The sequence below is a fragment of the Hordeum vulgare genome, chromosome 7H (genome assembly GCF_904849725.1).
Source record: "Hordeum vulgare subsp. vulgare chromosome 7H, MorexV3_pseudomolecules_assembly, whole genome shotgun sequence".
Lineage (NCBI taxonomy): Eukaryota > Viridiplantae > Streptophyta > Magnoliopsida > Poales > Poaceae > Hordeum > Hordeum vulgare.
In genome coordinates this window covers 627,402,718-627,418,736 of record NC_058524.1, presented here as the reverse complement: position 1 = coordinate 627,418,736, position 16,019 = coordinate 627,402,718, and positions in this window count along the sequence as shown.

Here is a 16,019-nt window from a genome sequence, read left to right as displayed (position 1 = left end):
CATGAAATAACATTTTTGAAAGTCGTGGCAAAAAAAGTGGTGTTCCAAAAATGCAATTTGCAAAAGCATTTTGAAGTCCTGATTTTTTATTTGTCATGACTTCTACGAATGTCATTTCATTATAAAAATTTCCAAGCACTCAAAACATTTGTAGAAGTTAGCACCCAAAAAAATTCAGAAGTTTTTTTTAAAAAAGCATTATTTTTGGAATTTTCTGTCCACCCCAAGCTTAAATGAGCTCGGGGTAGAAGGGGACTTTCGATTGTTGGATTTATATTTGAAAAAGGTTTTCCATGGAATAATTTTTGTGACATATAGTTTATATTCCATTAGATAAATTTATGATAAAACTTTTATTCCAAAATAAAATAGGCCTAATCCCGGACTATGCTAATAGAACATGTGAGATATGATTAAATCTCATCTAGACCAGAACTAGAACAGGGTGCCTGCAAACTTTTCCGTGTGTGACTTCTGTATCATGCGTTCATGCATGTGGCTAGAACTGAAATAAGATTTGCTTTAGTCGAAGTACATTTGTGTTTCCCAAAAGTGAAGCATAGTTATGCGTCCACGTGTAGTACAATTCTGCTTCTCGCATGAAAACATAACCGTGCTCCTCAAAAATGAAGCACATGTGTTCTTTCGCGCAAAGCCTAGTTGTGCTTCCACGTGAAAGGACAATTCTGCTTCCCCAAAAAGTGAAGCGCAGTTAGACTAGTCTTAGAACACATGACATGACAGTTTTGAAGCACATATGTCATAGAAAGTTCGGTCAAAACTATTAACATGAGATCTAGTTTTTAAAATCTTGAAATGAGGAACGCAACGATGAAAATGATTCGTGATTTGGACAAAATCATTTTAAAAAATGAATAAACAAATAACACAAATAAACCCACCCATCATTCCTGCATGTGGGAAGAAATCACACCAAAACACTTCAAGTGATGTACATGTGGTGCGCTACTTGCCACACCAAACGAGGGGAAGGGTGACTTTTGCGAAGCATATCATTTAAAAGTGATTTGGTCATATATCTCGCCAATGTGAGATTGTAGTCTGTCTCGCAGTAGGCGAGTTCTAGAAGGGTTCGCCGAATGGCACCCTGTTTCTATGCAGGTATTTTGTGTGTTCCCTGTGTCGGTTTTTACTTTTTTTCTGTATTTTGTGTTTTCTTTCTTTTTCCTTTCTACCATTTCAATATATGTATACATTTATCATATGGATGTTGTATATTTTCTGTACACATATTGTTTATAGACGTTAAACATTCTTTTACATAATTAACAATTTTAAAATACATGTTTAGAGCCTTTTTCGAATACGTGTTAAACATTTTTTAATGCACAATGAATATATTTTTAATGTTATAACCATTTTAAAAACTACACAAAAATTTTTTACGTTGAATATGCATTTTTGAAATGGCATGCACAATTTATTTGAATGCTTGAATATGTTTTAAAAATGTCACATACATTCTAGTCAATGGTAGGAAACATTTTTTTGAATTACGCAAACATTCTTTTATCTCTACTCCCAAAGATGGAGTTGCTTGCCCGGTACGCTGGTTTTTTTCGTCCCACCTCCATAACATTGGTTTATTTTCGTCTGGGTTTTTTTTCGTCTCACCTTCCACCACCCCCTTGTTTATTTTTGCCTCACCTCTCACACAAAGAAAAAAATCTAAACGGATCGGAATATTCCATGTAGGTGCAAGTTATTTTGTAATGTCTTCATGTGAAAGAATCAATCATGGCTAATCTCTAAAGACCAAATTTAATTTAATTAATCTTACCATAAGTCACTCAATCACATTAATTACTATTTGCATACATCACCAAAATTACACAATCCCTCCGATTTTTTGGATAGAAGGGTAGATGCATTGGTTGGTTGCTTCAAGAGTTAATAACCGACCGTATCAGTTGCATGCCCAACAAGAGATGTCATATTTTCTTTTGTTTCATGGTAGTGCACGGCATTCTCGCACATTTTCTGGTTAAGATAGAAGGCAAATTCATTGTTGGTTGTTTCAAGAGTTAATAATGGTGACGGTGGCGTCTTAGTTACACGCCCAACAATGGACATCACATTTTTTCATGATAATAAGCGACATTCAACTGTATGTTACAACATGTCAATGGCTTAGGATATATCGGATATGCAATCTTTGCTCGAGGGGCATCATGGGTGGCTCACGTCTCCTATCCCTTGATGGTGGTGGCGGATCAACACAAACACGGAGAGAGGGGATCGGGACAGAGAGCGTGGGGTTGGCAGGAGATTCCTCATTGGCGGTTCATGGATAAGTACGGTGTAAAGAAGATAGGGTGCCAAGGAAAATGTAAGGTGGGCGTTATCCAGTTTTAAAAGCGAGAGCTCGAGCGATAAATGTCCCGCTACGGCGGGAAACCGGGCGGGAAGGGGAGGGTCTGGTAGAAAAAGGTAAGGTTGCATCATGAAGTGGCGAGCTTGATGGGCACCCATTTGATATCCAAGCACGCCTGAGCGTATGAGGAAGAAGTGAATTTAAAAATATATTTGTTTGATTCATTTATGTGACAGGACTTTCGACACTCGGGTGCCCCTGCATCCTCTATGAAGAGTAAATTCAAATAAATAAATAGATAAAATCTGAAACTTTGAAACATCAAACAACATGATTAAACAATCGACGTTCTTGTAAATTTTCAGCCTCAAATAACATTCGACGAGACCTCACCTAAAAATATCAGTGGTCAAAGTTTATGTGCAGTTTTAAGTGGATTTTTGTTGTGAGGGTCATGCAGTGTTATTTGTGGATGAAAATTTTCAAGAACATCAAAAGTTTGCTCATCTTTGATCTCCTAAAGTTTCTGAGTTTTTCGATTTTATTTTATTTTATTTTGAATGTACTGTTCATGAGGGTGTAGGAGCATCCACGAGGTGTCACACATTTTTCTTCATTTATTTTTATTTTAGTCTGTAGCAACGCACGGACGTTCTACAAGTTTTGTATAACATTTGTCTTTTAGCTTGAACGGATTTTTCTTTTGTCTTTATTATTTTCTGTTTCTTTTTTTCAAATATGAAAATATTTTTGCTTTTCAGAAAAATGTTTTGCATTTTCAAAAAATGTTTTGGGTTTTCAAAAAATGTTCTTCTAATTTGGAAAATGTCTCCGATTTTTCTAAAAAACATTATCAAAAACTAAAAACTAAGTAAAATAAAAAATAACATATGTAGGAGCCTAGAAAAAATACTTTTCTGGTCCAATAAGTAGAAAAGGGAGGGCACCTACCTATAATAGCCTCTCTTTTAGGTGCGCGGGATGCCACAGCCTCTCTTTTTTACGTTTCTTTTTATCGTTTTCTATTTATTTATTTTACTCTAGCTTACACTTTGAAATGTTCAAAATAAATATATTACAAAAGACATTTTACATAAAAATGTTAATCAAGCATTTAAAAATGTAAAATGTGTAAAACAAATGTTTCTCATGTACATGAAAAAGTATATAAAAATATACAGCATGTTTAAATAAAGTTAATAATATATACACAAATAAAATTTTGAAAAATGTTAATCAAGCATTTCAAAATGCTAAATTTGTATAGCAAAAATCTTGACCATCTATTAAAAAGTTGTCAAACTTGTATTTGAAATTTTTAATCGAGCATTTAAAAATGATAAAAATGTACATCAAAATTCTGGATCATCTATTATAAACAACTTAATCAAGAATTTGAAAAATATATAAAATGTGAAAAATTGTACACCATGTATTAATAATAATCATACATTTCTAAAATGTTAGATGTGTATAATTAAAATGTTTCTCATGTATATAAAAAAATGGGAAAATATACAATGTTTGTGAAAACAATTGATCAGGTATTTAGAAAATGTTGATTGACAATTTAAAAAAATGTTAAACAAGTACTCACTCTGTAAAGAAAAATAAGAGTATTTGGATCACTAAAAGTATTGATCTAAACTCTCTAATATTTATTCATGGATGGAGTATTTGAAAAATAAAAATGAAGTGTAAAATTTTAAATGTGTAGAGAAAAAATATCGAACATAGATTTTAAAAATATTAATCAAGCATTTAAAAAAATTAACACATATAGTAACAATATTGACCATCTATTAAAAATGTTAATCTTGTACTTGAACAATCTTGATTAACAATTTCATAAATAAAGCAGGCAAATAAAAAATAAGTGAAGTGAGAAATAAAATAAAAGCCAATGAAGACTCAAAAATAAACGACAGAGCACAGAAAAAAGAGATGAGAAATAATAGAAAAAGCAACAAAACCCATTAAAGGAACAAAACAGAAATATAAGAAAACAAAAGAAAAAACATGAAATGTTATAAAAATTAAGAGAAGAAATTTAAAAACCAAAAAAGTCAAAAGAACAGGAAAATAGAAAAATATGAAAGTATAACAAAGAAAAAACTAGGACAACCGAAGAAAAAAGTAGAAGAAAACATAAGGAAAACACTTGCAAAATAAAAAAGAAAACATGGAAAGCACAAATTTCCAGAGGAAATAAAGCTAATTATGAAACTGTTGAAATTGAATAAAAACATGAAAAACATGAAAGAAGCAAACAAATCCAATCAAAAAACAAATAAAACAAAAAATAAAGAAAAATTCGGAATAAAACAAAAAGATCAAAGTAATGAGAACGAAGGCAGACAGCATCGATCGACCTTCTGGATTAAAACCGATGGAACTTAAAAACACAGACGAAACTTTTTTTGGCCCAAAATCTATTCGTGGGAAAGTCTTTAAGGGCGAGGGAAGCATATATATCGCATTTCAAGAATCGGTTTTAACGGTTTTCTGGTTTGATATTTCTTTTTTACTGATTTCAACCAGCACGGTATTTTGCTGTTTTCTTTCTCTTTCTTTTTATTTTTCACTTTTCAATTTTTGTGTGAATGTTTCCTTTTTATTATTTTTTCAATTTTTGAAGGAAATAAATTGATTCTATTTCAGCAATTAATTTTTGAAAATATATATATGATATTGAGAATATATATTTTCAATCTATCAACATTTCTTGCATTCACAAACATTTTTTAATTCGTGGAAAGAAATAAATTCATGAACATTTTTTGAACTTTTGCAAAAAAATGAATTCACGTAAAAATCACGAACAATGTGTTTTGCAAAGAACTTTTGAATTCGTGATTTTTTGGTTGTCTGATGAAAAGATTATCCAAATAAAACCAACTGAAATGAGAAAACAACACAAAAATAGAACAGTCAAACACCAAAATATGGAGAGACCAGTGGCTTGCGGCGCACGTCTACTTAGTAGAGCGCGCTGGGCTCGGTCCAATTAAGTGGCCATACACACAACCACGGTATACAGAACGGCGCGCTTCGGCATTTTTGGTAAAAGATTGTTCCCAATTAAAAAATGTACGGATTTTAAAATTTTGTTTGCATTTACGAAAAATATTTACTTTTCACAAAAGAAAATAGTATTTCCAAAATGTTCGGGGAAACAACTAAAAATGGGATGCTACAGTCCGTTGTTACATTGTGCCTGCAGTAAAAAAAGTTTGGGCCTTTGGGGAAACAGAAACATAACTGCAGCAGGGAAACAATTGCTCGCCTATGCCAATGCTCGACTGTGAGTGCTCTTGTATACTCCTTCCGTTTTCAAATATAAGTCTTTTAAAAAAATTCATTAAGTGACTATATACGAAACAAAATGAATGAATCTATATTCTAAAGTGTGTTTATATACATTCGTATGTAGTTTTTTAATAAAATTTTTAAAAGACTTATATTTAGAAACGGAGGGAGTAGACGCCAACAAGAAGATCCAGTCACCTGCCGATGAACATTTTCTCCGTCAACTTGCACCCTTAAAGACAGCCAGCCGGCCCATGGTATTCCTACAGTAGTACTGTATAAGATTGCAGGAGTATGGGGACTTATGTCCGAGAATATGATTCCAAAACGGAAAGCATTTGACGGAAAGCAAGTGCTATAATAGAGAGGATGCACCTGCCAAGATTTGGAGGTAGATATGCAACAAATCCGTGGGAAATTAACTTTACGCCGCGCTTTCTGTGACGGATCGCGCACACTTCATTTTGCTCTTGAACGGGTTTAATTATTTTTAACTCACCTAGGCCCCGGGCACCTTCCTCTCTTTTCGCTCTTCCGGGTTTTAAATGTACAAATTGAACACGCGGGTACACTGTCATATGAAATTTTGGCATGTATTTGTCCATTATAAGCGGTGAGACGACATCTTTAAATTCGTTGTACTCTTTTAATTGGAGCTCTCTCACTCGATTGAGGCGTCCGTCTTTCGATTTGGCCATCATTTTGACTGGATCAACTAAAAAAATAATAATGTATATGTGCTCCCTAAGCTTGGAACTCTCTTAGTTAGTTGGGGTCTCATTTTTGTTATTTGGTTGCAATTTTGACTGAATCAATGATTTCTCAAATCAACAATTTTCTTTTAAGATTCTCTGCTCCCTAAGCTTGGACCTCTCTAAGTTGGTTGAGGTGTCATTTTTTTTTACTTGGTTGCAGTTTTGACTGAATCAATGATTTCTCAAATCAATTATAAAAACACATCAGTCTCCTACACCCTCTCACCACCTGGCAAAAAAGAAGCATCGACATGCAACACAATAGCACCAACGCAGAAAAACTTTCCGAGAGACATGTGGGTTGATTAGCGGACAACGTCGAATTCAGTCAAGGAGGGACCACCAAAACATCGTATTTGTATTAAAAAACAAACTCCGTCGTCTTCCCCACATGCGAAACCAAATATTATTTTTATGAAAACCAAGGTTTTTTATTTGAAAACAAAACAATTTTGGACCTCAATGAAATATGGGAATTGTTTTTTAATTTTGCATATTTTGGAAATAATTTTGGGCTTCAAATTTCAGTTAATTTTAATAAATTTTAACATAATTTCAATTTATTTTAAAATTGTTTTAATCTGGCTCATATATCTTGGACCCGACCAAAATATGTAAAATTTCATTGAATTTTTAACCCCGATGAAATTCCGACAACATCAATGGTTCAGTGAAGCGCGTCCAACCCTTCTAGTGTGCGAGTGTTAGGGGATTCTATACAGTTGTAGAAGGACATCACTCCAGAGAACAATTGGATCTCCCATCACAATATTTGGACTGATGAGGAGGAGGAGGATGCACCGACCACCTCCACTGCTCACTATGACCGTGCTCCTCCGTTTAGAGGATGTGACACCCCCGACGAGGAGGAGGAGTCAAACGACGACGATGAGGATGAGGACAATTGAACCCATGGGTTGAATAGCATCGCCCTTCCCTTTTTTGGCGTCTTGATGCCAAAGGAGGTGACTTCTGTTAGGGTGTCTCGGTATTTGCATGGCTGGAGTAACAAGCTTGAGCTTATGTTTGTTGTCTGTATGCTTCCGAACTCAGTTTAGTTGAACTATTTGCTTTGTGAACTTGGTTTGTTTGGAGACTTTATCCTAGCGTGGTGTAACACATGTTATCCTGGTCTTAAAATCCACGTCTTGCCTTTCATGCTTATGGAGTCATATTTATTACCTTAACCTAATATGTTGCTCCACCACATTTTGTTGCAAATGCATGCTTATTGAGTATATTTGTTATCATTTCCAAGTTCGTGTTTTATAAAATCTAGTGGGAGTGTTGATCCCACTATGTGCATTTTCTAGACCACTAAAGTGCTTCATCATAATATCATTTTGCAAATGTTTGGGTGGTCATCAATCATTCCTCATGGCAGCACGTGTTGGGAAATATAGTAGAAAACAAAACAAAATCATCATACGATCAATCAGTAACACAATGAGGATACAATGACGATTAGGATAGTGTAAGTACATATAATGCCCCTTAGTGATTTTGGTGGTTTGAAGACTTATAGGTTAAGAGACTGGTATGTTTGTGAGTATACACAGGCTCTATAAGTCGCTGAGGAGTTTGAGTTATTCGATGAAAAACGACCCCTAAAAATGTATGTCTTCGGATGAAGACTTTGGTCATTCCTTGAAGACTTTGATCCGAAGAAATTGCAAAAAAAAAATGATATTCCTCATGAACATATTGAAGATGAGGAATTCGGTGTGTCCTGAAGAAAACACTCTGAAGACTTTGAAGCTTGAAGATTTACTCTTTCTGTTTCATTTTCTTTACACTTGAGTCATAAGAACACCGTACTGTTAAAGGGGATGGAGGTAACACTATTTGAAGAATTTGATTGAAGACTTTCTCTGAATTCCTCACCTCAAATTATTCGCTTGAGTTATTCTTCACGTGCTTATCCTGTACCTTTGACCTGTGCAAACCGAATCCCTGAAATCACGGTGAGTACTTTGCAGCAGACGTTTTTGCACTTCTGACTTTGTACTATTTCCGATGCACTCACTTCATGACTAAGGACTTTCCTCACTAGGAATTTTCTCATTGATGAAATTGTAAAAATCGCCTATTCACCCCCTCTAGTCGATATAACACACTTTCAGATAGGAACCTTACCAAGTCCGAGTTGCAGCGAAAGAAGCTGAGTCCGTGTGAATCGTTGATGAAGTACCTCGGTTTGTAGATGAACGATCCCACGAACCGCCCATGAACAATCCCTCGAAAGTAAGACCAAGAGCACGACCTCGCTACGAGTTGCAAGCGTACGGTCTTCACGATCCGACAGCGCTCACCGTCCAGAGCCAATCGTCGCCGGAGAATTAGAGTGAGGATATTAGAACCACACTGGCCTTCTAATTATGAGTATTGGAGGATCTAGGTCTAGCTCTAATTGATCAACTAGGACCAACTAGAACTAGAACTAGAGAGGCGTCAATACCTCAAGTGTTCAAAGGGTGCCAATACCTCAAGTATATATATGTGGAGGGGAGGAGGAGGCGCCACACAAGGGGGAAGTCCCCCTCCCCCCTTGGTCATCCATTAGGAGGGGGAACACCCTCCAATTCAGTCCTCCTCCTTCCATGAGGAGGGAAGGGGCGCCACATCCACTTGGGCCCGAGTGGCCCAACTAGCTTTCCACAACTTTGTCTTTTAATCTCTCTTGATATTAAATTAATTATAAAAGCCTTCTAACTATCATAACAACCTTTTATAATTAATTTAACATCTCTGAAAACATTTTCACCTATATATTATTTATCGATAATACCCGATATTGCCCGATAGTCTCCGAAACCCTTCAGGTGACCCGGAACGTTTCCGGATCCTCTCATAACTATTTTGAATATTTATGAAAAAAAATAAAAATATAGTATCATCATTCACGTCCTAATAACACTCGACGTCTCGTGATTACCTTAAGCTTGTGACCCTATAGGTTTGGTAACACATAGACATGAACGAAACTCGTTCGTTCAATGAACAATAGTGTAACTCTCGACATCTGATACGTCCCAAACGTATCTATAATTTCTGCTAGTTCCATGATTTTTTGGGTGACATTGTTATATGTTTTGCTACACTTTTATATCATTTTACACATATTTGGACTAACCTACTAACTCAATGCATCCAGTGCCAGTTTTTGTCTGCTGATGTCTTTTTTACACGGGCTTTTACCCAATTTTCCGAAGCCCGAAAAAATCCAGAAAAATATATAAAAAAATCTGCGAAACAGAAGCTTCGGGATCACCAAAGGAGGGTCAGAGGGGGGCCATGGGCCTTCCAAGCGGACTGTTGGCGCGGTCAGGCCCTAGGCCGCGCCAGGAGGTCGTCTGGGTGGGTCCCACCTCCTCCGGTGCCCTCCTTTGGCCTATATTTAGACTTCCGTGAGGAAACCCTCGCAGACGTTCTGGAATCGCGAATTTCTCCATCGTTCTGCCGCCGCAGCACTGCCAAGATCGGGAGCGTCAGGAGACCTCTTCCCGGCACCCTACCGGAGGGAAGATTGACCTCCGGGAGCTTCTCCACCGCCATGGACGCTTCCCAGATGTGCCGTGAGTAGTCCTCCTTGTACCATGAGTCCATGACCAGTAGCTATGTGATGTATTCTCTCCAAGCTTGTGCTTCAATGGTTAGTCCTTGTGAGCTGCCCTACATGATCAAGGCATCTATGTAATTTCTTGCTTTTGCTATGTTCGGTTTGTTGGGATTCGATAGATTATGAGATTATGTTCAGATTGTTATGAGTTATATATTTGATTATCCTTTTATATCATGTTCCTTAGTGATTCTTGCATGTTCTCCGATGCTTTTTATTGCTTTGGCCAAGTAGTAGATCGTAACTCCAAGAGGGAGCATTATGCATGATTGTGGGTTCGAGCCTGATGACCCACAAGTATAGGGGATCAATCGTAGTCCTTCCGATAAGTAAGAGTGTCGAACCCAACGAGGAGCAAAAGGCTCTGATAAACGGTTTTCAGCAAGGTAATAACTGCAAACACTGAAAGTAGCGGTAACAAGTGATGGTGTAGTGAGGTGAAACATAGCAGGTGAAAAGTAACAAGTAACAAGTAATAGCAATGGTGCAGCAAAGTGGCCCAATCCCTTTTGTAGCAAGGGACAAGCCTGAACAAAGTCTTATAGGAGGAAAAACGCTCCCGAGGACACACGGGAATTTCTGTCATGCTAGTTTCATCATGTTCATATGATTCGCGTTCGTTATTTTGATAGTTTGATATGTGGGTGGACCGACGCTTGGGTACTGCCCTTACTTGGACAAGCATCCCACTTATGATTAACCCCTCTCGCAAGCATCCTCAACTACAAAGAAGAATTAAGACAACGTCTAACCATAGCATTAAACTAGTGGATCCAAATCAGCCCCTTACGAAGCAACGCATAGACTGGGGTTTAAGCTTCTGTCACTCTAGCAACCCATCATCTACTTACTACTCCCCAATGCCTTCCTCTAGGCCCAAATATGGTGAAGTGTTATGTAGTCGACGTTCACATAACACCACTAGAGGAAAAGACAACATACAACATATCAAAATACCAAATGAATACCAAATTCACATGACTACTATTAGCATGACTTATCCCATGTCCTCAGGAACAAAAGTAACTACTCACAAAGCATAATCATATTAATGATCACAGAGGTAGTGAGTAGCATCAAGGATCTGAACATAAACTCTACCACCAAGTAATCCAACTAGCATCAACTACAAAGAGTAATCAACACTACTAGCAACCTTACAAGTACCAATCGGAGTCGCAAGACGGAGATTGGTTACAAGTGATGAACTAGGGTTTGGAGATGAGATAGTGCTGATGAAGATGTTGATGGAGACGAGTTGTGACAGCCCGGTGCCGATGTTCCAGAAGATTTCCCTTTATTTCCATTTACGTCGTGTGGTTAGTTTTATTTGTTGCATCATCTTGTAGTTGGCATCATGGCATCATGCATGGCATCATGTCAACTGTGTTTTGTCGGTGTTGCTTGTTGCTCCTTGTTGTGGGTGTTAGTGCCTTGTGAGTGGCATTGTTTGGTTGGAGTGATGAGAGTGGGTGCAACAGAGCCACTTCAAAACCATGTTGCATCGAGGACGTAAAACCCTTCTCTCCTCTCTATTCTATTTTGTGGTTGCGTTAAAGATTTCAGTTTTAACCCCCTTTTAAAACTTTGTCTTCTTTTAAAATCCTTTTATTAAATGTGGGGGCAACCCCTTGGGTTTCCTTTATTTTTTTCCTTTTGTTTATTTTTAAAACTAGAGTATCATTTTATTTATGAAAAGGGGTTTTATTTTTTCTTCAAAAAAACAAAGGTTTTATTTTATTCTTCAGAAAAAGGTTTTATTTTATTCTTTAAAAAAAGCCCAATCTATTTCTTATAGTTGGGGTTTATTTTTCAAGGAACCCAAAAGCATTTATTTTATTTTCTTTTGTTTAAACCTCTTCTTTTGCGTGTGTGTTCTGTTTTAAAAAAAACTAGAAGGGAGAGAGGAAGACCCCGGGCAGGCCCAGCCGGATTCTCCCCAACCCTAGCGCGCAGCCCCCTCGTCCTCGTCCTCCCCCCGTGCGCCTCCTTCCTCCCAATCCCCTCGAACCCCTCGTCCCTCCCGTGCCCTCCTCCCGTACCGAAGGTCGCCGCCGCCAGCCCCAGGCCCGAGCCGCGCCGCCCTGCCTTGGCCTGCCGCCCGCCGCCCTCGTCCCGTGTCACGGCCTCCCTCAACCCCGCCAACCTCATTCGTTCCCGCCGCTGGCACCCATGGCCTCGCCCTCGCGAGCTCGCTGGCTGCCGATTCCCCGCGCCGCCGGCCTCGGCCCAAGGTCCTCCTCCGTCGGCCGCCCCTGAGCCAAGCCGCCTTGGTCACGCCCGCCCCCGTGCTTGCCCTGTTGCCGAGCTTCCTCCAGGCTCGGCCTCCTCCCCGTGTCGTTGCTGCTGCCAGATGTAGTTGCAGGTTGTTGTGCTTGCGATAGCTTGCTGTGCCGAAGATGCATGTTGCCGCTGTTATTTGCCTGTTGTGCTGCCTGTAGCCGCTACTTGCTGCCTTGCTTGCCTTGCCCTTGCTGGCCGCGATAGCTTGCTGTAGCTGCGGTTGCTAGTTGCTACTGCTAGGATGCTACGTGTTGTAGTTTGCTGCTGCCGCTAGTTGCTAGCTGCTGCTAGTGCTTGTCATGGCCGATGCCGCTGCTAGACTGCTTGTGCTGCTTGATGCTGCATTTGCTGTTGCCTCCCTAGTTGCTGCGTGAGTTTTTCTTTGCACCTAGTCGATGCTTGCTGGCTTTGCTAGTAGATAGCTGATGTTGCCTGCTAGCTGCTTTTGCTAGATGTTGTAGCTTGTCGCTATGTTGCTGTCACGTTGCTGCCAGCTGTTGCTGCTGTTGTTGTGTGTCGCCTACCGTCGCCGCGTGCACCATCCCCGCCTGCCGTGGTTCATCGACAAGTTCGCCGAGAACCACGACATCCTCGACGAACCCCGAACATCGACGATGACGTGTTCGACTACCGACGTCGAAGACCCGCGGACCACAACGCCAAGCGAACGACTACCGTCGACGAGACCCGACTTCCACGACGTCCGCTACGAACCGAACCGCTTCAATATGCACGCTTCGAAGGTATACCGATGAGACGTTGTCGTGAACCGAACGCATGAGATGTATGAGATGTATCGTATGTTTATGGCGTATGTTTGCCCGTTGCACGTTGTCTCTCTTTCGTCGCGCCCTCGACACATGGGAACCCGGTAGCCGGGATCACCCCATCTTTATTTAGCATTCCCGCACGCGCTCCCTATTCGTTGGCACGATATCTCGATGAGATATCGGGATAGGAACGTTATCGTGGCATCGTCTCCGTTTTACCGCCATGGTTCCCTTTCGCTCACCGTGGCGACAAATGTTTCTTTCTCTTCTCGCCATGGTGTTGATGAACTTGCATGCATGACGCGTTAATGGCATATATCTTGTGTTGCATGTCTCTTGTACGTAGCTCCGTTCTATGTTCCGCGTGTTAACCGACTAGGATGACATGTAGGATCTCGCTTCACCCCCTTGCCATGTTAACCACAATTTAATATTGCCGTGTAAATAACCGGGAGTGAACTAAATAATTAATCATGGAGTTTCGTCGATATGCAATTCGTTGCATATCGAGCTTCACTTAATGTGTAGTGTTTGCGTGAGGTGAATTGCCATGCCATGCCTTGTATCATTGAACTGCTCATGCATCATAGAAGGTTGTGCATCATGTCTTGCTTTTGCCGTGGTGATTATTTGTGTTGATGCTTGTTTCCGGTTTGCTCCGTCTCGATAGAGTTCCGCAAGCGTGTCGGAATGTGAGGACCCGTTCGACTACGTTTGTTCGCCGACTTCACGGAGTCATTCTTCTTCCAAGCGGGATCTCAGGCAAGATGACCATTTCCCCAGATACCATTACTATCATTGCTATGCTAGTTTTACCGTTTCTACCGTTTATGTCTCGTTGTCTACCACATGTTAAATATCAGCCTCTCAACAATGCCATGATTACCTTCCACCTGTTCAACCTAGCAAACCACTGTTTGGATATGTTACTACTTCCTTAACCCCGTTGTTAGCGTTGCTAGTTGCAGGTGTAGTTGCTTCCATGTGATAACATGAGTTCCTTATCATATCACCATATTAATGCTATTTAATTTAATGCACCTATATACTTGGTAAAAGGTGGAAGGCTCGGCCTTTCTAGCCTGGTGTTTTGTTCCATGTTTTCCCCTTAGTTTCGGCTACTGGTGTTATGTTCCATAATTGAGCGCTCCTAACACGATCGGGGTTGTTATGGGGACCCCCTTGATAATTCGTTTTAGATTAAAGCTGGTCTGGCAAGGCCCAACTTTGGTACTACATTTGCCTAATAACTAATGAACTGCATAGGGAGTAATTAACCCGAGGAAATTTAATTAACCCCCGGGCCAGTGCTCCTCATGAGTGTTGGTCCAAATTGGCAGACTACGGGGCCACCGCGGGGCAACCCGAGGTTTGGTATCTCCTAGTGTGACCCATCCTTCGTGTCCTGAGAACGAGATACGCGGCTCCTATCGGGATCGTCGACACGTCGGGCGGCCTTGCTGGATTAGTTTTACCTTTGATGAAATATCTTGTTCATCGGGATTCCGGTGATGCTTTGGGTAATCTTAGAGTTGAGGTTTTCCACTAGGGAATCCGACGAGATCGCGAGCTTCGTGATTGAGGATTTCTATGCGGCTTGTGGTAATTTGTGATGGACTAGTTGGAGCACCCCTGCAGGGTTAAATCTTTTCGGAAAGTCGTGCCCGCGGTTATGTGGCAACGTGGAAACTTTGTTTAACACTGGTTCTAGATAACTTGAAGTTAACTTAATTAAAATATGCCAACTGTGTGCGTAACCGTGACTGTCTCTTTCGTGAGTTCCTTCTCCGATCGAGGACACGGTGGGGTTATGTCTGACGTAGGTAGGTGTTCAGGATCATTCATATGATTATCAGTAGTTCACGTCTGTTATGCGTAGATCTTCCCCCTCTTATTTCTTGTACTCGTAAGTTAGCCACCATATATATATGCTTAGCCGATGCTGCAACCTCACCACTTATCCATGTCTCTCCCATTAAGCTTTGCTAGTCTTGATACCTTTGGAAATGAGATTGTTGAGTCCCCTGTGGCTCACAGATTACTACAACACCAGTTGCAGGTACAGGTAAAGGTTACTTGATGCGAGCGCGTTGATTGTTCATTTGGAATTGCTTCTTCTTCTTCTTCTTCTTCGATCTAGGATGGGTTCCAGGCCGGCAGCCTCGAATAGCAAGGATGGACGTCGTTCTTATTTTCTCGTTTGATTTCGTCCGTAGTCGGACCCTGCTATTACTCTTGATGATTATGTAATGTACTGATGTGACTCTGATGTAGCTTGTGGCGAGTGTAAGCCAATTCTTTATATATCTCTTCTTTTCAGTACATGTACTTGTAACGATATCCATTCTTGCGACACGATGAGATGCGCTTCTATCCGTGACGAGGCCCCCGTGCCAAATTAAGGAATGTCGCATCTTGGACGTGACAAGTTGGTATCAAAGCAGTACCGACCTAGGAGCCCCCTGTTGGGGAACGTCGCATGGGAAACAAAAAATTTCCTACGCGCACGAAGACCTATCATGGTGATGTCCATCTACGAGAGGGGATGAGTGATCTACGTACCCTTGTAGATCGTACAGCAGAAGCGTTAGTGAACGCGGTTGATGTAGTGGAACGTCCTCACGTCCCTCGATCCGCCCCGTGAACAATCCCGCGATCAGTCCCACGATCTAGTACCGAACGGGCGGCACCTCCGCGTTCAGCACACGTACACCTCGACGATGATCTCGGCCTTCTTGATCCAGCAAGAGAGACGGAGAGGTAGAAGAGTTCTCCGGCAGCGTGACGGCGCTCCGGAGGTTGGTGATGACCTTGTCTCAGCAGGGCTCCGCCCGAGCTCCGCAGAAACGCGATCTAGAGGAAAAACCGTGGAGGTATGTGGTCGGGCTGCCGTGGAAAAGTCGTCTCAAATCAGCCCTAAAACCTCCGTATATATAGGTGGGAGGGAG